The sequence below is a fragment of the Cylas formicarius genome, unplaced genomic scaffold (assembly GCF_029955315.1).
Source record: "Cylas formicarius isolate icCylForm1 unplaced genomic scaffold, icCylForm1.1 PGA_scaffold_6__28_contigs__length_40554024, whole genome shotgun sequence".
NCBI lineage: Eukaryota > Metazoa > Arthropoda > Insecta > Coleoptera > Brentidae > Cylas > Cylas formicarius.
Window position 1 is genome coordinate 28,460,072 of NW_026844347.1, and position 25,702 is coordinate 28,485,773.

Consider the following 25,702-nt stretch of genomic DNA (forward strand, 5'->3'; position numbering starts at 1 on the left):
TATGCGCAATGAGAAATACCACCTACTCCAACTCATCTTACAGGGGAAAATAGAGGGTCGACGATCGGCAGGACGCAGACGAATATCGACTGGAATGACATCAACAGCTCTATTCAGATCCGCAGTAAACAAAGTAATATGGACCATCGTGATAGCCAACGTCCACAGAGGACCGGCACTTTAAGAAGAAGAAGAAGGATAATCGATTGTGGATATAAACGAACTGAAGGACATCTGAAAAAATTAAACGGAGGCACTGTTCTGGGATAAACCCGCAACAAATCCCACAGGATTGACTAAAGTATACGTTTATCGCCATTCCAAAGAAAACAAATCCTAAAAACTGCGGAGACCATAGACTCATAAGCTCAATGAGTCACGCATTTAAAGCGTTCCTTCGAGTCATCCATTCTAGGATATACAGAAAGTGTGAAGGGATGAGTGGTGACACGCAGTTCGGCCTTATTAAGGCTCTTGGCACGAGGGAAGCTCTCTTCTGCGTGATACTGCTTGCCCAAAAATGCTATGATGAAAGGCAAGATGTTTGTCATCTGCTTTATAGACTATCAGAGGAACTTTGATAACGTGAAACACGAACCGTTGGTGGAAAGACTACAGGAGATAGGTGTGGATGGCAAGGATATTAGAATAATTAAAGAACTGCATTGGCAGCAGAGATCCGTATTGATGGTGATCGGACAAAGGAGATCTTCAGCGCATTGAAGGGAGTTCGGCAGGGACGGTGTGTACCATCACCCATTCTGTTTAAAATTTGTGCAGAAAATTTTTTTCAGATTGCTTTGGAGAGTGAGACACGAGGTTTTAAAGTCAACGGCATCCCAATAAATAATATCCGCTATGCAGACACAATTCTTTCTAACAATCTCGAAGACCTCCAGATTCTGCTAAATAAACTAAACGAGTGCGGTGAACACTTTGGGCTCCATATCAACGTCGCAAAAACAAAAATGATCGTGCACAGCAGACGCCAGTGCAACACCCTTCTTAACAACAATGGAGAGAATATCAAACGGGTAGCAAATTTTACATATCTTCGCGGATTGCGATGGAGAATTTAAGAGAAGAATTTTTCCAGTAAAAATAATGTTCTTTAAACTTACGAATTTACTCCTGCATAGAAATATGCTGCTACACATCAGGATACGAGTAATTCTGTCTTATGTATGGCCGGTGACGTTGTATGACGCTGAGACTTGGTCACTTAAAGTAGAAACAATAAACAGAATCGAGGCATTTGAAATGTGGACAAACATGCAACAAACGATGCAGGGGAAAATCTATCTAACCCAACTGTATGCAATCTTTTTTATAAAACTTCTGGATTCTTCCTGCGTCGGTTTTTGTTGAGACGAACTTGCTAACGTTTCGCCAATTATCCCGTTGGCTTCTTCAGAGTTTAATTAAAACTAAAACTAATGAAAAGCAGACGCAGGGTAAATCCAGAAGTTTTATAAAAGTTATTACAGTAGTCGGTCGAAAATTATATGGAATGCCTTATTAGTCTCTATAGAATAAAGAAATGTTACAGAAGGAAGAACAATATTTAACTCGGAATTATTGATGAGTATTTCTAATCGTCACTCTAGATACCTACAGTTCGGTATTGTTCTTCATGCTGTGCAGATCGCGTGAATCAATACATGTCAAACCTCTGATTTATCGAAAACCCCTACGAAGCTTCGGTCGGACTCGTTCAATCACTCTTATCTTGGTCTACACGCTCGGTCTACACGTGATTTGACAGCGATATTAAGCGTCAAAGCCGATAACTGTAATCACCCCGACCGTACGCACATGTTACATTTTCATTAATGCATCGTATTTCGGTAATAGACGTAAATTGACGGTACAAAGTCGCTACTTTATTAACCAGCAACTACTGTTGCGTTATCACCCTGTCTGTCACAATGGTTCTGGATTTATCGCATGTCCATTAAAACAATAATGCAATTGGTGACGTATTATGAATGGAATGGCGTCAATTAAACAGTCCGCTTATTGAAGCGGCAACGGTCGAGTCTGACGTGGCTCCTTTTCAGGGGTAAGGCTCGAATTGGAAGATGATTAATTTAATCAAACGCTGGTGGGTGGTCAACCTTAATTGTATTATATCAATTGCGGTGCGCGAATAGATGTGCTGTCTAGAGTATCTCGGACTTAATTGACTCAACAATGGTCGATGCCATAGCATTGCGTTCGCGGTTTTTATTGATTAGAAAATTACAATACCAATTACTAAATGCATAAGACTGGTGGGAAAGTTAATTTGTAAAAAGTAAATTTTAATTGACTAAAATGAATATTTCAGATTTCGGTGCGTTTGAACAGTGATATAGGTACATTTCCTGTAAGTGAATATGACATATAATGTTAATCAAAATAAGACAATGTGGCGCCGAGTTTTAATCGTTAACAAAAAACGGGGTGTTAAAAAAAGTTAGCTAAAGTTAGAAATATAAACCGGTAAATACTTTCATCTCTATTTAAATTTTTAATTTTGTGATATGATTCAATGTAGAAAAAAACTGGAAATATAGGTAATGAAGTAAAATACACTTTTGTAACTTTTTTGCAGTAAGTAACTTCTATGTTGTTAAATAAACATTATTGTTCTTATGTTCCTGTAGAACATCTCAGACTCAGACTCAGACTCTGTACACTCCTGACAGGTAATCGGTTATTTTTATAGGTTCCCAGAATAATTATATTAGTGTCAGATCATTGAATTATTAATATTAATGTCCTTATATATTTTTAAATAGATATGTTCGTCATTGTCTTTAAGATATCTTGTAGGATAATAATATATTGTAATTATAACGTATGACATTTTACACCCGGCACTGTCTAACCAACCTACATAACCATCAAAGTTGTAAACGGTCAAAAGTAAAATTAAAGTCGGAATTCAATGGAAGGTTCGGTCGTAGAAGTTGTTATTCTACATTCCTTAATAGAGTATGTTTAGAGCTACTCCTGCAATAGGTACCTGGACTTCAAATGTTTATATACAAGATATATATTTCTTAAGTTGCCACCTTTCTAAAGATACGATATAAATTTCCGAAAACAGGTCACCAATATAGCTAATTTAGGATGCATAATCTCGGTGAATATAAAAACTAACTTCGTCAAAATCTCAAAGTGCATCCTCCGCTATAATTTATTGAGTTCCCCTAAGTACACTTGTTTCTTGCGAGTTTCGAGAAAACAACCATTAAAAAGGAAGGTATTAGCCTTTTAAATAATTCCCCAATAATTTACAGCGAGATAAAGCTTAAGTTCAGTTGAGCAAAGGGGCATTAGTAAAGTGACAAGTGCAAACTTAACTGGTTTTGCTTGTTTAGTTTGTTTACAAAACTTATATCGGGCACAAAGCCAAGTGCTCAAGTTGAATAATTGATGGAAAAACTGCTTAGATATTTACGTCGCTTGTTTTACTCCAGAGTTGCTAACGGAAGGGCTGGTTTAAAGCATTTTGAATTTTGGTTTATTTTTGAAACGGACTTTATTTATTCAATAAATATACTAATATAGTTAATTCGATGAGCTTGATTTTTAAAAGGCTTTTTCTAATGAAATTGTTCGTTTACGAATTTAAAGCCCCTTAAGTAATTACATCAAGTAAATGTTTCAATGGCTATTAAGATACTTATTTCGAAATAGTAAGTAAATCATATAGGGACCGTAGATACCGTAAAATGTACACCGTGTGCAAATAAAACGATCCACTATACGATCTGAATACTCTCTGGACTCTCCTGAAGATTTAAATTATTATAATTTTGTTGATATATGGCGTCCCAGAAGTGCCCCCCCTCCTACGACATCAATTTTGGTATTGTAACCGGAACACCCTTTCGAGATTTTTTGAATCCTTGGTTAAAATAAAGGTCACTTTCTTAAGAAATTCATATTCGAATTAGACATAAATTGAGGTTATACAATTTTTTTAATATTCTCTTTATATTTTGATTGCCCCATATAAAATTGTGTTGTGGCGCTACTAATCGAGGTATTGCAATGAAAATTTAACCACAGACTAAGGAGACGCTGCACTACTCAGTCAGGGTGTCTCAAATAGGTGGTGCCATTTTGGAGAATGAAACACCATACATTTTTATTCAGATATCAATTCTATTATAAAATTAAGGTAAGTTTGTAATTTATCTTATTTTTAAATTTTTATTACTATGTGAGGTTTAAGATAACACCTGTAAAAATTCTTGTTAAATTTAAAGCTATCCACATTAGCAAAGCAAAGCTATAATACTCCATATACGAATAAAATCTATTGCTAACAATACAGATTTAATAAAACTTCAGAATTCATATTTAAAAAGACATTAATAATAACAAAAATAAAGAATTAAACTTTATAGGCTAATTATCCAAGGTAACAAATTTGAATAAATAAATCTATAAAAAAAAAATAACAAAAAAGTGTTCATTAATTCGGTCCACAAAGTTTAGTTAAAAATGTTCCTCTTAAAATGCTCGTTTCATCTGGCATCAGAACAATAAAGAAATATCAAAATATTTAAAAATGTAGTTGGTTACGACACCACAATCTTTTTTTTCTTTGGCGCATTATGGTATAAACAAACTTTGACATTTCTGTTTGTTTTTGTGGTTTTTCATGTATTATATGAACATATTCAAAAAAAGTTCATAATGTTGGTTAGTTTTTTGTTAGTATACATTTTTTATAAGTTATAGTTTTTTAGTTAACCTATAGATTTTAATTATTTATTTTTAGTTATTTTTATTATTAGGTATATAGATTTATTATTAGGATATATTATTATTAGGTATGTTTTCGTTCTGGACTATTATATCTTTGCTGTTTATAAAATACTTAATATTGCTAATAAGTGACCTGGTGTGGGCAGCTTTAAATTCAACAAGAATTTATACAGGTGTTATTTTAAACCCCGAATATCTCAAAAAGTAAGTAAAATATGTAAATTACAAAGTTACCTTGTTTTTGGTCCTAGAATTGGTATCTGAATAAAAATATAGGGTGTTCCATTTGAAAATCTTGAGATTTTGTTAATTAAATTCGCCACAACCGCACCACCTATTTGGGACACCCTTTATAAGCTGAGGCGCATCTGTCAAACTGATTGAGTAGTACATCATCTCCTTAGTCTGTGGTTAAATTTTAGTTGCAATACGTTGCAGTAGCGTCACAACACAATTTTATATGGGGCAATCAAAATATAAAGAAAAAACATAACCTCATTTTCTGCCTAAACTACGCAAAATTCGAATTCTTAAGAAAGTGACCTTTTTCATTTTCCATTTTAAATAACAACGTTGATACTTTTTACTAAACTTCTGGATTCCTCCTGCTTCGGTTTTTGCTGAGTCAAACTTGCTGACGTTTCGCCAATGATCCTGTTGACTTCTTCAGAGCTTGACTGAAGCAGTAGCCTGTGGAAATTTCTTTGAAAAATTAACACTGTTGATGTTGGGGGGGAGTACACTTTTGGGACCACCTGTATCAACAAAATTATAATATTTAAAATATTCAAGAGAGTCCAAGAAACTTTTGTACGAAATTTTTTTCATATCTCCCATGGGTTTCCAGATCGTATAGTGGATAGTTTTATTTGGAACACCGTGTATATCGGACAGCTATGACATTTTCGTGATCTTCCGCGCATGCATTTAAATTGCATATAGTTGCATTTTCCGCCATTTTTTCTCCAAACAGTGATCTCCATACATTAAACCACACGACGAAATCACAATTTATGTTAGTTGAAAGGCTTTGAAATAACTAATAACACTTTTTAAAGTTGACTTTAAATATAGCTGCATTATCCAAATCCAAAACGATAAGCTAAATGAGATTAATTAGTATTTAAGCTAAACGTCACACAATTCGTCTCTCGGTGGGAAAGCAACGAAATAAAATCCCATTCCTGCACACACAAAAAGACAATAACGAGCGTTCTTTTGATAAGGACCGTCCAAATAATGAAAAAGTCGATTAAGGGTGTTTGTGGTTTTGAAAAGGATAAAAAGAGTACGACAAGGGGAGTTGAAATTTCCTAGGGTGGATGGAAAATATCTGGTAAAGAAATAAAATAAACAGGATTATTTTCTCCGCCACTTCATAAATATCGAAAATATTTTGATAAATCAAAGATAAATTAAAATGAAAGTATTTAAAAGATACAAGAAATAAATATTTAAATTACTTACAATTTTTTAAATGTTAATTACATAAATAAATATTGTTAGTGTTTTAAGTTTGCAATGCAATAGACAGTAAGAATTTGCTACGAAAATTGAAAATGGAATATCATTCTGGGATCGCAAATATCCCAAAACAGGACGATTGCCAACTTAGAGTAATTGCATAACTTCCGTTAGGAGTTGTATTTGCAAGAAAACAACTTTACTTGAAAGCTAAGATGTTATTTTCGAATAAAAATGTACCTCCAATCTGAAGTTTGGAGTCAAGTGAAGAATAATGTTTTGTACTCGACTTTCAGCTTTTTCTGAGTCAAAATAAACTTTACTCGGCAAGCTTTGATCTACACAATGTATATTACAATTGATTAACAGTCATAACCACTTGTAAAATTGTATAATCATAAAATAAAGCAACTGTAAATATTGTCTCTACAAATCCTAAAATTATACTATATACTATATACTTTTATCAAACCCAATAGTATATTATATTGAATTTTCGTAGACATTTTGTTCTGATTGATTCATGGGCAACGTTTGATTTTTGCTTGTTGTAAGTCATATTGTAGGTATATTTGCTTTGTTAAAAATCTCTCAATTTATTTAATTGTAATATGTTAAGTTGCTTGTAATGAGTATCCGTGCGACCATTAATAAATAAGTAAGATATGTTCTTTCCAATTGAGGTTTTCTTCTACAATTAATCCTAAAAGTAGAATATTGAAGTGACTTTTTCTAATTAAATGTAACTTTAACTTGACCATCGCATCTAATACGAATTGATTAGAGACGATAAAGCCAGGGACATGAACCCATGCGGATTCGAAGAAATTAGCTTCTAATTAAATTATAAAACTAACTACTTCAAAGATCATTTAACAGTTACAAGGTGTTTGTCGCCAATAGGTGTCCTGACCGAGCTCTCGAGTTCATAAAACTTAACTTTTTTTCTCCTTGAAATATTCCGTTTAACAACCCTTCCATCGTACGAAAGAGGTAAAAAAATCAAATGGAAAAAGTAGCAATTCCCTAGACAAAAAGACGTAATTACATCACGTATTTTTACACAGGAAGCCCGCGGGAAAGTATCTTTCAATTCCTATTTTCGCAAGTCGGAAAATTTCTTGCAACATTTATTATTTGAAATCGAATTGCGATAAAATCTAAAGAAAATATTGAAACTCTCCAGAGAGCCTGATAAGTATTTTTTAATGAAAAAATACGCCAAAAGTTTCCATCAATTTCCCGGGAGCTTTGCTACACTTAGGTAAACTTCACGTTCAACGAACGCAGGGTTTTTCAAACCTTTTCTTTTGTGTGTGTATCAGTTTTTTTTTGTCGACAATCTCTCATTAGATGGCATCTTCTAATAAATAAGTAATTTTAAAATAAATATTTACGAATTTGTCCAACGTTACCTTCACTCAGTTCGACGCAGAGTCTTGCAATATTGATCATGTCAACATTTTATGTTGCTAAATAATAAAACATGTTGCATTGCGATCTCGAAGATGGTGACAGATATTGGATCTGTAAATAGAGAAAAACGTTTATAAGAAAAAACAAAAATTTAATTAAGAAACAGCTTTCAGATAAACGCAATATTTTTTTACAATCATTAGTCAAATTGTTTGATATTCAAGTCAATACATATGTGAGGAATAGTAAATCATTAGATCATGCAACGGAATATATGCTTGCAAATAATGGGTTGTATACTACTATGTTGTCTTTTTACAGATAATAACCACATCTAATAATAGAAAATGATCGAAAACACTTAATAATTATAGTATATTATGCAACAACTGCGGTAAACAGAATTTGACTCATGAGTTTATTTGACACGATCGGAGCGAGTGTTTAATAAACGAGTGACTTAAAAAGTTTACCGAACATGTTGCATCTTATACTTTTTGTGCGAACATTAGTTTTTGGGTACATTTCCGCAAAACAACACTGACATGGCTGTCAGAATTGACAAACGTCAAAATTGCTCTGAAACCCGTGCGGTAAAATCCCGGAAATGTGCGAAGTGGCTCTAATTCATGGGAAACGAGACTGATGTAGTAAAGTGACGCTCCCCGTCCGCTAGTTCGGTGTGTAATTACGGACGAGAGTAGAAAAAAACTGTTACATCATGTCATTTTCAAAAAATAAAAAATAAAAAAAAAGAGCGATTCAAGCCTGATCGAGGACCAAATTTATTGGAAACTGCTCATGTTTTGAAAATTATTTAATTTAACTGTATTAGTGGATGGCCATTTAATATGGAACTCTGACAATATCGGCAGTCAGGACAGTGTTGAGTACGTTAAAGAGACTTTTTTCACTCCTCTCAAATGTAGTAGCAGTTAAGTTACTTATAGCCGTTTGTTACCTGCATAAACCTTGGCCAAAGGAAACAGGGTAATAAATTATTTGTATATTAAAATTGCCCAAAAACCTAATGTAACCCAAATAACTAAAATAACGATAATACACATTATATAAAAACAAAACACTTCTTAAACCTTAACAAACATATGAAGTCATTAAATTAAATTCTTGTGGATCAGAAGCGCGCGCACTCAATTTCGTTTCATTTATTGAATTTATTAGATATTTACAAAATAGCAAAATTAAAACTTCTCTAATCATATCAACGAGGTTAAAATCCTTTTCGATCAGTTCCGAATCGTTTCCAACCTTGCGAAAGGGTGAGCAAAAATTCAAAACAGTTTAAATTAATTTCACGTCTACGCAAAGTATTTGTTAGGCGGCGGCGTGAAAAAATCGTGGTACTTGCAATGATCATTACCGAGAGTGTTCAAATGACGAACATTTTTCTCAAGCGTTATTGGTCGTATCCCAGGCATTTTACATTTCAGCCATTACACGGTAAGGACCAGGCTTTCAGCGATATTACGGCAACGCCCGAAATTACAAATGATTTCATTTGGCCTGAACAATGTGAGCATTATGGCGGTGAATTAGAAATGTGCGATAAGCGATATGCGATGAACGCGGTCGATAGAATAACATTGTTATGAACTCCAAGTGTTTCGGAAGCGAATCTTGCTTATTGGTCGCGTTCTTAGTAGTTCGCTCTACTTTAAAAACATACCGCTTGCGAGACTGTTGGTGAACGTTTTCAAGAGTCGATACTTGTAGGTAAAGTAGGTTTTACAATTAAGTGCCAGACTGATAAAGGATAAAATAACCATAGCTGTATAATCAAGGGAGATGGTATTGATTTCATGCAAACAAGATTTTGCCAAACACTTTAAAGAAAATAATATTCTTATGTACTCAACAGCATAGGTAAATTGCAAATTTAAACTAATGCATGTTAACAGAATGTCTCACTAATATTACGTTAAACAATAAAGCTTAAATAACATTCTTGTAACAATAAGGTTCGTAAAAAATGTCTTTAAAATAAGTGTCGACATTAAAAAAAAAGCAAAATGCCTTGCAGGCTAGCAACTTGTGCTCCCAACGGAAATTCGTACCAACTGATATGGAAATGCAAATAACTTTAGGAATTATTCAACTAATATATAAAAAAGCATACAAATTTAGACTCTATGCACGCATCATCGGTCTACTTACAGAAAAAAATTAAAAGAGGGAGAGGTTCTGGTTTCTTAAAATCGGAAGAGGACTAGATTTATCACAGCTGAGTAGTCGTCGTTAGAGATACTGAGATAAAAAAAAACATAACAATAAATTTGTATAAAAGAAAATATAAGTGATTTTGAGTAGGTGCTTACGAACGAAGGAAAAAAAAAAATAATGGCAGCATTTAGTGCACTATTTGCGACAGATTTATTCCACTGCCACCTTCAATTATTTTATGATATTATGTGCTGTGCGTTAAAAATAGAAAAGTACTTATAGGTTAAGCGTTCCCCCTTCTACAATACAGTAAATTATATCACATTAGGGAAAAATGAAACAACACAGAAACGCTTAAAATTAAACGAATTGCTTATCTGTTCTTCTTGCGTTGTGTGCACAGTTAGGCGAGATGCCGGGACAAAGTCCGGTGAAGCCGGCGCGTGATCCGATGCCGAGCAGATTCTTCGGGATCGTAGACGACACTTGCTCCAGGAGAAAGCGACAGTTCACCACCAAGGTAGGACAGGAACGCGAGTGGTAAAAACAAGAACACGATGAAGAAGAAGGAAAAAAACCCTTCGAACATTGAGAGTCAAATGAGAGTCAATAATTACCTGGAATGCATTACCTCCAATCCGGAGCGTTCTTAAAAAAACTGATAGAAGGTAAAGTTGTCGGAAACTTGCTTCCACAAAATCCCACAAAAGTGGACTAGGAGATCAAATGCAGGCAGCACAATTTGCTCAGCCACAACTAGGTTTATTATTTGCCAGGAAAACAGGACCTCAACAAGAGCAGATTTCTTAGCTGGAAAATGAAAAGCACGAGAACTTCCGCTGGCTCATTGACATGCGACATGCAACTCCTTTTGTGCATACACACTAGACAAAAAATTATGAGAGTCGTCATTATAGGATATCAACAGAACATCGGGAGGTACCTGGTAACCTGGTGTGAGTTGGGCTTAAGAAGCTCAGAAGGGTTCGCAAGGTCACAAGGTTCCGCATTGCTCAGTTTGATATACCAACGTAAAGGCAGTGAATTTCAATTCAAGTTAAATAAGTTACAGACGTTACAGTTATGAACTTGGCGGTTTGAATTTATTTATAATGTAATTACGAAATTTTTGATATTGTTTCATTATAATCTCACACGCCAAAACTTTACTGCCCCGGTGGAATTAATTTCTCCCACCTTACGTGGTTACCATAGCAACCATTCATATGTATGCATATTCAGCAACTCTGTGCAGTCGCCCATGAATAAATGGACACGTTTGCATTACAACAGTAGCAATTTTACGAATTAATTATGTAATTTCTTTTTGTATTTAATGCAGTATGACCCGATGATCGCCTAAAATGCAGGCGTATATGCTCTTTGCCTTTAGGGAGGACTATGTGTTCCATTCAAACTACCATTGCTTTTCGGAACCAAAGCTTGCCTAGCTTCAACTAGCTTCTGAATCGCTTACTAATTTACTTAAATCACCGTACTCGTTTATCCGCTTATAGCAATGTAATATGATAATATTATTTAATATGTTTATTCAATAATTGTATATGCTACTGTCAGTAATTATTAGTGGATAATTAGGGCAATGTTAGCACGTATACAAAGTATACAATGACTGTGTATATTGGTCAGTTTTGGTGATGTTTTTTGGATTGGCAGCGTAGTTAAGTGCTAACTATATGGTCCGCAGTGACATTTTCCATTAGACATTGTTTAGATTCCTCGAGCACTGCTAACAATGCCCGATTTTCCATAATCCTCGTAACATATACAATAATTAGGTAATTGCCCTGTCTAAATTAGTACTTGCAATTGAATGTAGTCCCATCCACTATTGCAAATATTAAATTATTTCTTGAAATACACTGACGCAACACAACGTTTTATTGTCCAAATAGTACCATCCTAGAATTTTCAGTTATCTTCTACATCTTTACGAAATGTATTGAATTTATCTTATAAGTGCAGAAATTTTTTTCGCATAATTAAAAATTTGATTACCCTTTTCTCTTTTTTTCTCTGTTATTTCTTGCATTTAAAAGAGTGTGAATCAATAATTCCTCTCCAATGTTCTTGCTTTGTTAATAACCAAATATTACAAGTTCAAGAAGAAAAACTGCTAGCACGCGTTTTGGACCTTCTTTTTTTCGCATTTTATAGAAACTAAATTCTCCTTGTATTATTTTAATTGGAAAAATATAATAAACTTTGACCACGTAACTAACTATATGTAATTCAATTATTATTGAGAGTTTGTCGACGCTTCACGTTCTGTGTTACCGTTCAAAGTAAATAAACTCCATTTGATGCCAAACAATTTCGGACGTAATATAAAGAGCAGAATACAAAGGACAACATAAACAAAGGATTATTTTGCATACCTAAACATACGAAACAAAAGGATATGATGAAATAATTTATATGCTAAACAACGGTGGCAACGCAAATTATTAAAATCGTGCGGTTTGGAAGTATAACTATAATTAGCGCGTGCTCTTTACAAGGAATTTGCTCAGCTAAATTCTAATAATGAGAGAAAATTTATAAGTTTTATGCCATAGGTTAAAAACAAAAACAAGGCGCGTTTGCTCTTCATCATTTATCACAAACGGACGAAGATCCGAAGGGATTAGTAAAAAAAATGTGATTATTTCTTGTTCCGATTAAAGATACCCGAGGAGCAAGCATCAGAGGGAAGAGAGCCTTGATTGCATTTAAACTTCATCAGAAATTTTTTTGAAATTCCTTCATACTGTACATCAGAACTCAACTGGGATTTACTCCTCGGAGATACCAAATCCTTCACAAGGTTATGAAAGTCGGTCTGTTTTCAATCAATGGTCTCACTGTAATACTATCTGTGTGATAAAAAAACTTTTCGTATTTTCAACCAAAGAATCTATTGCATGCGGAAGATGACCACCTACAACGTTCTTGTTGTGATTAGATTGTGAATGGAAAAATTAGCTGGAATAGGTTCATTTATCTTCTGGGCCGCTAAATATTTTCCTAGATACCTGTCATTACTAGTCCGATTATAACAAACTTTTTCCTATACCCTTTTTCGACACATGAAGAAATTCAAAAAAATTAGTTTGAACAAAAGCCTTAAAATTCGGTTAATTGATACATTTCCTGTTGATTTTACGAAGTGTTTTCATTACGTCTCTTTTCAACATACTCCTGCATTGCTACTATGAAAAAATAATTTTTGACGGGGAATGGAATTATTATATTGTATAGCCTGATTTTTATGTATGACTTATGTCGATGCTACCATACTTCTATAAAAAAATTTGACCTTATTAGATGGACATAGATTTATTAATAGTAAAGAATGTGAGAAAATGAATGGTTTCCTGTCAATTCGTTGATAAACCGCCCAGAATTTATAAACGGAACAAGTAATAAAAATCAGGTAAGATTTTGTCATTTGTCATTAGGGCAATGCAAACCATTGAGTGAACTAAATCGTTATTCACTAGAGTTTTTTGAGTGAATCCACCTACCTCAATAGGATTTGACTTCATGTCCAAACTTCAATGTTTAACTTTTAGCAGTAAATGATGCACATGTAACTGTAAAATGATATTTAGGAGACTGTTTCATCAAGCAGTGTAATATTCATCAAGGTGTTCCTTTGGTTATATAGGTCAAATTAAATATAATTCGTAAATATATCTTTTTTCTTTAAATCGACTTAAGTTTTAACTGTAAGTAGCCATCTATTAACCCATTATTGCTAATCATATTTAATTTTGCGTGTTAACTGTAACCTGAAGATGGCAACTTATAACCGAAACGTAAATAGTTAAAAAAAAACATATATTTATGGATTGGGTTTGATTTGCCCTATAAAACCAAGGAAATTTAAATTAGCATTACGTTGCGGCAAGAAGAAGAAGCAAGCAGAGGTTATTAATGTTTTGCGACAGTTATTAAAATGAAGCATTAATTGCAAAAAACATATTATTTTTAATGAACTATGTACATACCATGCCGTATAAAAAGTGTTCGCTTGAAAAAGCTAATTGAAAATATTTATTCCCAATTCGTATGCGTATAAACTGGGCAACTAACCATTTGATTGATCGCACATGAGGAATGATTGATCACTTGAGTAATGTTTATTACCTAAGTCATGTCATTTTTCAAGATGTCTCATTAATGCTCTAATTTACCACTTAAAATTGTTCGCTTGAATCGGAAGAAAATTGTTTTCTTTTTGTTTTTAGGAAATCCAAATTATTACGTACAGTGTGTGCCAAATAAAACATACAGGATACAGAGTGCCCCAAAAGCGTCCCCCACCCCGATAACAACTTTGTCATTTTAAATGGAACACCCTGTAATTTCGACATTTTTGGAATCCTTTATTAAAATAAAGCTCACTTTTTGTTTAAATCAGATGCGCCTCAAATTATACTGGGTGTTCCAAAAAGGTGGTGCCGTTTTAGCGAATTCAATTAACAAAATCTGAAGATTTTCATATGGAACACACTAGATTTTAATTCAGATATCAATTCTAGGACGAAGAATAAGATAAGTTTGTAATTTATCTTATATTTAAACTTTACGTACTTTTATAAATAAACGTATAAATTGTTGTTGAATTTAAAGCTGCCCACATTAGGTCACTTGTTGGCAATATTAGGTATTTTTTAAGTAGCAAAGGTATGATACTACTTCCTTTAAAGATATGATTCTCCAGATATACGAATAAAACCTATTGCTAACAATACAGGGTGTCCATTAATACGTGGAGATCTTGAGAAAAATCGACTCTATACTACACACTTTAACAGATTAAATAAAACTTAATAAAACATTTAATAGTTAAATATCTAGCTTAATTGAAAATACTTAATAACAAAAATAAATAATTAAAGTTTATAGGTTAATCAAAAAACTATAACTTATTTAAAATTCAAATAGAATGTATACTAACAAAAAACTAACCAAAACTATGAACTTTTTATGAATATATGCATATAATATAACTGTGTAGTTATTTCACACAATATAAAGTCAATGGGTGTAAAATCGGCACTCCGCGGAGGCCACGCCATGTTACTGTTAAGAAATTTATCACTTGATGACCACAATGATAGGGTGCGCTATCTTGCTGAAATATAATGTTCTCCCGCAAGTTGTTGGGCAGGTTGTTTACGTCTGGCATTATTGTATTTTGAAACAAAATTAAAAAATTCTGTCCGTTTAAATAGTTTAAAAAAAAAATGGGGCCGACAATTCTATCTCTTATAATACCGCAAGACACTTTAACACTCCGATAGCCCTGCTTGTTAATTTTTTCATTAAAAACTTATTCGTCATTAAAACTTAATGTTTTGTTAAAAATGTCCCTCTCATCATGGCGAAACAAAAATTGAATTTGTAGATATTTATAAAGTTTTATTTTGTTGAATTTTAAAATACGTCGTACAACTGAAATAGTTAAGTCCAGGTGCGTGCTTGCATCTCGCAGAGAATTTTCGGAAAATTCAGTGAAGTTCAAGTTCAATTCAGTTTGGGTGCTCGGTTTCTCCCTTTTTCTATATTTTAGAACACCGTGATTTGACATATCCTCGATAATTCGATTAAATATTCTTTGTGTTGGTTATTTAGCCCCCGGAAACTTTCTTTGATACTCCCTTAATGCTAAGGCTGCAATTTTACCATTGGTCAGGTAGCATAGATACAATTTTAGCCGTTCCTGAGCAAAATATTCCAGCATTTTAACCAAAAAATTATAACTTATTCAAAATACAAATAAAATATATACTAAAAACAAACTTGACAACTATGAACTTTTTAAACAGAAATATGAAAACAACAAAAACAAACAGTAATGTCAAAGTTTGTTTATACCTTACTGTGTCAAAAAAAAAGGATTGTGATGTCATAGCCAACTACATTTTTAATATTTGGACATGGACCGAATTAACGAAATATTTTTAGTGAACGTTTTGTTTTATAGATTTATTTATTCAAATATGTCACCTTCTTTAGTTAGACTATAAACTTTATTTTTTTTTTGTTAGTAGAAACAAGTTAGATAATTAACTATTAAAAGTTTCTTTAAATATGAATTTTGAAGTTTTGTTAAATTTGTTCAAGTGTGTAGTACAGAGTCGATTTTTTTTCCAAATTTTCACATATTAATGGACTTATGGTATTATGCCTTTAAAAGAAGTAGTATCATGTCTTTTCTATTTAAAAAATATTTAATATTGCCAACAAGTGACCTAATGTGGGCAGCTTTAAATTCAACAAGAATTTGTACCTCAAATATCTCAAAAAGAAAGTAAAATTTAAATATAAGATAAATGACAAACTTATTTTTTGTCCCAGAATTGATATCTGAATAAAAATATAGTGTGTTCCATTTGTAAATCTTGAGATTTTGATAGTTGAATTCGCCAAAACGGCACCACCTATTTGGGACACACTGTATAAGTTGAGGCGCATCTGTCAAACTGATTGAATAGTCCATCATCTCCTTAGTTTGTTTTTACATTTTCGTTGCAATGCCTGGATCAGTACCGTCACAACACAATCTTATATGGGGCAATTAAGATATTTGTAAAAAAACACATAACCTCAATTTATGCCTAAGCTATGCAAAATTTGAATAAAATAACAAAGTCGATGTTGGTGGGACACTTCTGGGACACTGAATCAACAAAATTATAATATTTTAAATCATCAGGAAAGTCCAGGAAACTTTTATACGAAGCTTTTTTTCGTATCTCCTATGAGTTTCCAGTGGATCGTTTTATTTGGCACACGGTGTCCATATACAGTGTGACACATATTGAAACTCAACAATAATAAAAAATCAAAAATGTCTATAATAACTAAAGTAAATATAAAATGACATAATTTCCAATTAACATTAAAAAATTGTCTTCCCTTCTTCCGTACCGTTGAAACGTATGCCCTCGATCCTAAACTTTTCGAAATACTTTTTTATTTCGCCAGAGGGACGCGATATAAATTAAAAAAACTGCCGAAAACATTTTTAAACGTCACCGTAAATTTAAATACGTCCCGTATAAGTGGTTAATAAAAAAAAGAATTTTTGTTCCGCTCTCCAAACTTTATTGCGCTTTTTAACGTCTTTGATATTACGTCTACTTCGCGACCGACGTTCTCACGAATGGCTTTATTTGAAGCTATCTATTCGAGCATAACCGACCGACATCATATTAAAATTCATAACTGACATTCTTATCGACATTTTTGAGATAAACTTGTAATGGTCGGTCAGTTGTAAATTTTCCTTATCGTTTTGTTGAATACACACGTTTAGCATGGAAATGAACTTTTGTTGCGTTTTATAGCGAGACGTAGTTGGTTAAGGGACCGTAATAAAACTGGCGGTTTTTGAAACATTTTTAATTACGTTCTTTAGGGGCGTCCCTTTTTATCATTCGGCACACAAATACTAGTAGAGTATTTTGCGAAAATCGACTACAAAACTTAACGTCAGATGCAAATAAAGCATCCAGTTAGTAACTAGGAAAATATTTTTGTCACTTTCTTTCATTTTTTGTAACTTTCTAGAAAACTGCTTGTTAATGAAAATATTGTTTGAACAGTAGTTCAATTCTTAGTTTATACATTTGACATTGCGAACTCTCTTATCTACTGCAAATTTCAAAGATTGCGGATGACATGCAGTTAAATTGTTCCTTTAATGCTGATGGTTTCGCTGAAACTGAGGCTAATGTAAATCCTAATTTAAATAAATAAGAATAAAAATTTAATCCATAGGCTCAACATAAAAATTAATATTGGTCAATTTAAATTTTCTGCTGCCAGCTCTGTTCTCAATTACAGAGTCATCTTTAGTGGCGAAAAATTTGTTATAACGCAGCGAGTTGTTATAATTCAATACCTGATTTAAGCTTTGATGTAAAAACCTTGAAATATAAATGTAAAAAATGCATGTTGTATCCTGATTTGGTTATATATTTGGCAACTAACCAAAATTGATGCGGTTGAACAATATTCTGGGTCAGTAGAGTAGCTTTTAAGCTAGACTGCGGCAGTAGTTCCAAAAAGTGTCAAAATTGAAATTGATGAGCTGCTACTAAACGTACTAAGTGTTTTTAATAATTATCTGATATTTGGTATCGTTAAGAAATGTGCTTTCGAGATACAGGGCATTAAAGTTTTACGGAAAAAATTGTTTTTTATAATAATTTTAATATTTATTTTCATTTAATAATCGATGCACGCAGAATCCAGAAGTTTTGTAAAGAGTATTACAGTTGCCTTTGGAAGTTTCTTTGAAAAATAATTGCTTCACATTTTTCGTCAAATTTAGTAAAGATCTTTTAGTTATATTAAGCATTAAGCGTCTTATTTTCGTGCTAAATAGAAAAAAAACAGTTTCTCCAAAATGTACATTTAATTTGAAGTAAATTTTATTTCTCGTTTTTTTTTTGTACGAAGCGTGAAGAAATTAAAGCCATTTTGATGCATGACGAAATGACTAAAATATTACTTTTATTATTATTATTTTCAAAATTACTTTTACTTTAATATAAAATTATTAAAGTAAAGTCAATAACTGAAATAAGCCCTTCCCACAATTTATATCAAATACCAAAAATTATTAGAAAGAACTATTAAAAATGTTTGATCTCTCTATCCGACCTTCACTTTTCTTCGAATATCGAACATCCTGTATATCAAAAACGAAATCTTATTACTGTCTTGCGTGCATGCGTTCAGTTATCTTCTGTGCGCCGAAAGTTTTACATTTTTTCGATTTATGATTTCGTAGACTCATTTTGTATGTTAAACTTAGCTTTGCAACTTCCTCTCCATGAGAATGACAATTTTTTTCGACTTGATTGTTTTGACTTACACGGTTCTAGTTCTGCTGTCAAATATGGGGCAATTAGGAATAACCTCTGTTGGTCAATAAATCTTACTGCGGTACATACAAATTCGTGATAAGCGCTATAATCGGAAAACTATTGAACGCTTGCTTTCGACCAGTGCAGCCGATTTTAGTTCGCGTCTTGCATGTATATTGATTTATTTCTGTGTGCTTCTTGTGATTGTCTTAGCATTTTTGTTTTTCGTTTTGTGATTTGTTTTTCCTAAACGGTCATTTGTTGTGTGTTGTCAGTTTGTATGCTTTACTATCCGTATTACTATTAGCAGGTAAGAACTTGTGTTTTTTTGGTGTACGTTTGGTTATGTTTTTGTTGGCATGCGTGAGGTTAATGGTATCTGTTGACGTTAATATGTGTACACCGTGTGCCAAATGAAACGATCCACTATACGATCGGGAGCCCCATAGGAAATACGAAAAAAAGTTTCATACAAAAACCTCTCGGACTCTCCTGATACAGTATGTCTCCAAAACTGTCCCCTCAGGACCTCAACTTTGTAATTTTAAATGGAAAACCCTATATATTTCTACATTTTTGGAATCCTTGGTTAAAATAAGGGTGACTTTCTTAATAAATTCCTATTCAAATTTTGCATAGTTTAGCCAGAAATTGAAGATATGTGTTACAAGAAAAACTTATTTTTTGTCATAGAATTGATATCTAAACAAAAATATAGTGTGTTCCATTAGAAAATCTTGAGATTTTGTTAATTGAATTCGCCAAAATGGTCCCACCTATCACAACACAATTTTATATGGTGGAATCGAAATTTGAAAAAACAAATACATAACATCAATTTCTGCCAAAACTATGCAAAATTTAAATAGGAATTTCTTAAGGAAGTGACCTTTATTTTAACCAGTTGATGTGGGGGGGGGGGCACTTTTGCGACACCCTGTATCAACAAACTTATAATTTTTTAAATCTTCAGGAGAGTCCAAGAAACTTTTATAAGAAACATTTTTTCCTATCCCCTATGAGTTTCCAGATCGTAGAGTGGATCATTTTATTTGGCACACGGTGCACAATTTACGTTGTAATCGTAAACGTGAGTAGTTTCAACAGTTTAAGAAGTTCGTTTCATTAGTTCTAATTTTAGTTAGTTGATAAACCGCAGAGGATTTAATGAGACTTAAAAACCTCTTGGACACTATTAGTCATAGCGGCAGCGCAAAAAAATTTTGTTACTCAGTAGACTGAGAAAAATATTTTCCGATTTTGAAAGAAAAATTTTTTTAGTTTTTTTTTTTGCAAAGTCTCGATGTGTACTTTCCAAATTCCAGAGAAATTCCAATTAATTGCAGATGAATTCCGCGAAAAATTTCAAAGGAAAAATTTATCCCAAACAGTGCACAAGTAACATGTGCCGCTGGGTTCGTAACAGTATGATCGTTAAATGATTGATGTCATATATCGGAAGATACATCTAGAGTAAAATGAAATAGAATATAATATTAAATAATTATTGCAAAAGCAGGAACGAAAATAGTAAATTAAAATATGACAATGTAAACCTTTTTATGCAAAAGAATCATCCATTCGTAGAGCAGTCACTTTATTCTAGATAATAGTAATAGGAACGAAACAAAATATTCAATCTGAATCTCATTTTTATATTGTTTGGGCAATGTAAATGAAAAATGGAAACAATACTATAAAAATATACAGGGTGGCACTCCTCTAGTGGCCTTTCCAGACAATTGACAAAAAGTAAATAATCATATTGATGTCAGGCAACGGCCGCTTCGCTGCATACTTTAGGTTATTAAAATTCACTTGTGAGGAGAAAATCAAGTTTAGTACACTCTTACTTGCCGAAGTGTATGCAAGTTGCAATTTTATTTTGCAACAATAATTTTTTCAACAAAAAAAATATAGAAACGAAAAAGCCGAAAATTTCTTAGAGTTTGGCCATTTTCATCCCAAATTTTGTCAATTTTTCATTCGAAAATTAACTAAGTGGGGAGTAGGAAATGACGATATATTTTTTTTACGTGGGAAACAACCAGGTTCGTCAGTCGCGGTTCGTTTCGTTCCCCATATTTTCTTGTCTCACCAGTCTCCGTTTTTTATCAAGGAGATTATTTCTTAAAACTGACAAAATTACCTTGCCACAAACGCCTGTGTTTTTACTTAGGCGATGTGATAGTGTAACATTTTGTTTGGCATTTGTAAATTAATTATTTTCAAAACGTATATGGCTAATACAATTTAAGCTTCACGTTGTAATATGTCGATTTATTTCCCGATATATCCCAATGGTTGCCGAACGAATCGCAAAATATACGAAAGGCGATCGATAGAACACAACTTGAAATAATGACATCGAATATCAATCGGATGTTTTACGATGATAGAACAAAAGAACGTCTGGAACAATGGCCTCTCCATTTTATGTGTTGCCGAGCTTTAGAGGAAGGGGCACTATATAAACCAATCGCTTTTCGCTATGAAACCAAGGCGGGGGTGAACCTAGTGTGTTCGAAAAATGAAAAAAGGCCTAAAGGTACTCGCACACTTGTACACTTTTGTGGTGTAACTTGAAAATAAATTAGCAATGATCTCTCTTTTTAAATTATAAAAGTAAGCAAATGTCACCCTGTTCAATTTAAAAGCATCAATAACATTAACCATAAAAAACCACATCAGCCAAATCAGTGTCAATATAATAGAAAAAAAAACTAGGAAAAGCATTTTTCTACTCCCTACTGTAAAACGCTCAATTAAGCATAGATCAAGTGTACGGAAAGTGTGACTTTAAAGGCAAGGGACGAGCCACTTCGAACATTTCTAGTTAAGTCACGAGTTTTCGGTAGATTTTAGGTATTTAGGTATTTTGACATTTATCTTTTTTGCTGTTTGAAGAAATCTGTACCCAAAGACTAGTGATTGTAGAAAAATTATCGCATGCTAACACGTTGATTAATTCCTTCGGTTACTCATTTATTTACTCACTCGTACTCGCCCCACTTGTGCCAAGTCAAACTTGTGACTAAAATAGCGTTTATCAAACTTGTTGTATAATACACTATTTTGATACAGGCTGATACATGATTATTACTCTTAACGCACTGTCAAAAATCTTAGGAAGTTTTGCACTGAAATTAACAGGAACTTAAATTACAACTTTTATTGATCGGTTCACTAATGACAATAATGTTTGGATCGCTATCATCACCCTTCATATTGATAACCAGGATCAGTACAAATTAAATGCCTATTTTTAAATAACCTACTACTCTTTGTAAACATGAACTGGGACATACATTTTCCTTTGAACATATTTTCAAGGTAACTCGATAATAACGAACAATCACAGGGATGCAAAGCGTTCCTATTTGCGTAAAGGTTTTCGTAGTAACTGACGGGAACCAGACTAGTCTGAAACAGACACAATCTCCAAATATAAACAACCATTCTTTTATATTCCGCTTCTATTGAGATCACATTTCCGCTATCGTTTCTGAATAGTTTCCGAAGTAAAACGAAAAACTTCCCTTTAAGTACGACGTTTCAAATATCTTATCTAAACTAGTTCCCGTATGCTATCGCCCGTATATACGAAAATATGGCCCTTTTAATGCATCGAAAGAGTATTTGCTCTATAGTCCGGTAGATATAACCCAGAATTCAAAATGATTGAGAATCGAGCACTTTTATGCGAAGAAGGGATAAATCATTTATTTTAAGATGCAAAAGAATATTACTTCCTTAAAATAATTTTTGTCTTAAATACATCCTGGTTTTGCATAGAAATAGACCTTTTTGGATTTTTTTTGAAAAGGTCGAAAAAAAGGAAACAACTTATCCATATCATGACATCCCTTTCTTTCAGTACTCATCCCTTTCTTTTTAGTTGTTCTGTACTATAAAAATTATTGTGTCCCTGCCTACGTGTGGGCTGCACAATCACTCAAACGTGTAGGTTGACAAATCCATTTACGTGCGTAGGTGTACAGCCATATTTATCTACCCTGAATTATTAATTGTTGGGTTAACAAATACATCGATTTTGTATTTTTTTATGTGCTTTCATAAATTGATTTACCACGGGAATCCAACGTGCACTCAAGTCAGTTATAAAATAAATATTTTGAAAAAGTTATATAGGTTTTTTGGCAACGTTGGCGTTTTGGTTGGAATATGCTGTAGCAAGATGAAGTTTACTTCAAATTTTCTTCATTATCCCAACATTAATTGATAATAATGTTAAGGGTAAAAAAAAGAAGATGCAAATGATAAGTAATAATATATATAGTTCTTTTGAATTGACACTCAAATGCACTTTTTGTATGGTTGTATGGTAGGAAACCTTTCTCAGACTTTTAGAGATACATTGGGTTTGTTTATTATTTTATAAATAAATGAGATTGATGAGTGATCTTCGAACATGTAACCCGGGTTTTTGCGGAGGTACTTTAGCCGCATTATATCAAAATGTCCAACACTACATAGCTCTTTACAACATACCTATTTTTAATAAGAAGGGTCAATTAATGCCTTATCACCTCTTTGCAACCGTTAATGTGGTTTACAAAAAAAGTATCCACACATACATACACCATCGGTGAAGGTGTGTATGTATTAAACAATTTAAAGCGGAACTAGAAATAGCAATGAATAACAATACTTAATAATATATAAAATATAAATCGATATTGCACATTTCTCAGATCCTCTATATTTGTGAATTGTTGGTTATCTTAACAAAACACAAAATTCCCATATTGTTAGTAATGTTCTGCGCAAAGTATGACGCATATTAAAATAATCCGAAAAATTAAAAATTTTCTTTCCTTAGGTAATAACATCTTTGAAAACAAAATTTCGATTTTATGAAAATAAAAATTAATATTTTCTGGTCCATCATTTTAAAAAGAGAGGGTGGGTACTATAACATCGCCAAAAATTTTCCATCAAAGTCAAAACATTAGATTATTATAAGTTGCGTTCGGCTGGCTAATTGTTCTCTCGTGAAAGTCGTTTTAGGTATTCGGAAAAATAAAACACAAGTTTCCGCACAGAGAAAAAATTACAGACGAAATTAAAAACACAAAAAAAAATGTAAGCTCCTCGTCTTTGAGAGTTTCCTCATAGGAGATCGATCAATCTTACTTTGGCCTGTTCTCTTTCGATCCCATTAGTTTCTCTATTGTTTCCAACAATAGAGTTCACTTTATAATTAGAAAAAGTTCCGTAATTCAATTAATCACTTTTAACTGTCTGGCTTGTTCGGATAAAAATCCTGATTTATAGACACGAAACGTTTTTTTTCCAGGTCGTTCGGGGTTATAATGGCTATTAATAAAATATTACAGATAAAATGAAACTATGAAACGTATTTTGACATCGCTTCTAATTCAGTGGCGTGCGTTTGGTCAAGACGACAATGAAAGTATTACTTTTAAACATTTGTATTAACATAATTTCTCATTAATATTACAAATTACGTAAACACCGCAAACAGCTGGAGAAAAAAGTATTATAGGCAAAGTAACGAGACATGCAACAGATTGTATCAATTTCAAACTTTGCTTTAAAGATGCAGTGAACTACAGCTACTGGGCAGTTGCTGCAATAATCCTCTTTGAGAGGGAGACGGTGTTAATAGGATCACTATATAGATCAACGAATGGATATGTCAAAGAGTTCTTATATTATCTTGTAGAAAAATTAATTGACCAGAAACAAAGGACACATTTTTTGGGAGATTTAAATATCGATTATTTGAAAAATAGTAATGACTCCAAAAAACTTCAGTCCGTTGTTAATTTGACAGGTTTTAAGCAAATACTAACAAAGGAAACACGAGTTACCGTAAGTTCAGCTACACTAATCGATCAGATAATAACAAATGACTTCAATGTAGAAGAGGTCCCGAGAAACTTTCCTGTCATCAGTGACCACGAAACTAACCAAAACTATTGGCGTTCAAGTGGAAGTTCGAAGCAAGGCACTAGTAAGTGAGGATGTTTATATCAGAAATCTGAGTTCTCAAAATATTAATCAAATACGGGAAACACTTATTGCTCAAAATTGGAATTACACATCCACGGACGATAACAAAATATATATGGATTTTATAGGAATTGTACAGGGAGCGCTTGATAGACCCAACCAAGAAAATATCCGTGGTTTTCATATGCGATAGAACAGGGCGCAACATGTTAGGAACATTGCGTACAAAAAGTTTAAATACACAAAATGTGAAGAAGACTGGGAAGAATATAAAGGAAAAAGAAATAACGTTATTTCAGTTATCAGAAATGAAAAACAAAGATACTATAACCAAAAAATTGATGGTTGCTAGGGAAATGGAAAGAAAATATGGCAGACATTAAAAAGACTTGTTGGAAATAAAAATAAAAAAGCAGATTTTACCAATATTGATTTTGGACATTACAGTGATAAAGAAGAAGAAAACATGAATAACTTTTATGCCGATAGCTTAAATGAAATAGCAGAGAGTATAGAAAAGAAGCAATGGCAATGTGTGTGACATGGTCAGCTGTAGCTTGTCTTGCTTTAAAAAAATAACTATATCGGAGCTTGAAAAAACTGTAAATAACCTAAAAAATAGAAGTACAAGTGACTCTGTTCTAAATATTAAGCTCGGCAAGGATTTATTTTGTGTAATAGGTTATCCGTTGTTATATTTGGTGAATGCGTCTTTAAGTGCCGGAAAAATCCCTGATAAACTAAAAACAAGCATCACAGTGCCCATACCTAAAGTGTCAAAACCGAAAACACCTGGTGATTTTCGATCAATTATCTTGCTACCAGTACTGGATAAAATCGTGGAAACGATAGTGTGTGGGCAGTTGAGAGACTACCTGGAGCGGAACTGCCTACTCTACAGTGGACAGTCTGGTTTCAGGAGCAAACACTCGCGCGAATCTGCGTTGCAATATATGTGTGCAGTGTGGCGGAAAGACATCATCAAA

General features: G+C 33.1%; 1 long non-coding RNA gene across 1 annotated transcript in view; it reads right to left on the minus strand.

Moving 5' to 3' along the window:
• Positions 1–6,780: 6,780 nt before the first annotated feature.
• The window catches only part of LOC132703436 (uncharacterized), an 80,676-nt gene continuing 61,754 nt past the window's right edge, over positions 6,781–25,702 (minus strand). Inside the window, exons 5-6 of the long non-coding RNA XR_009619080.1 lie at positions 7,647–7,758; positions 6,781–7,594 (exon numbers count right to left, since the gene is read on the minus strand). This is a non-coding gene — a long non-coding RNA (uncharacterized LOC132703436). The remainder of the gene's footprint in view (positions 7,595–7,646; positions 7,759–25,702) is intronic.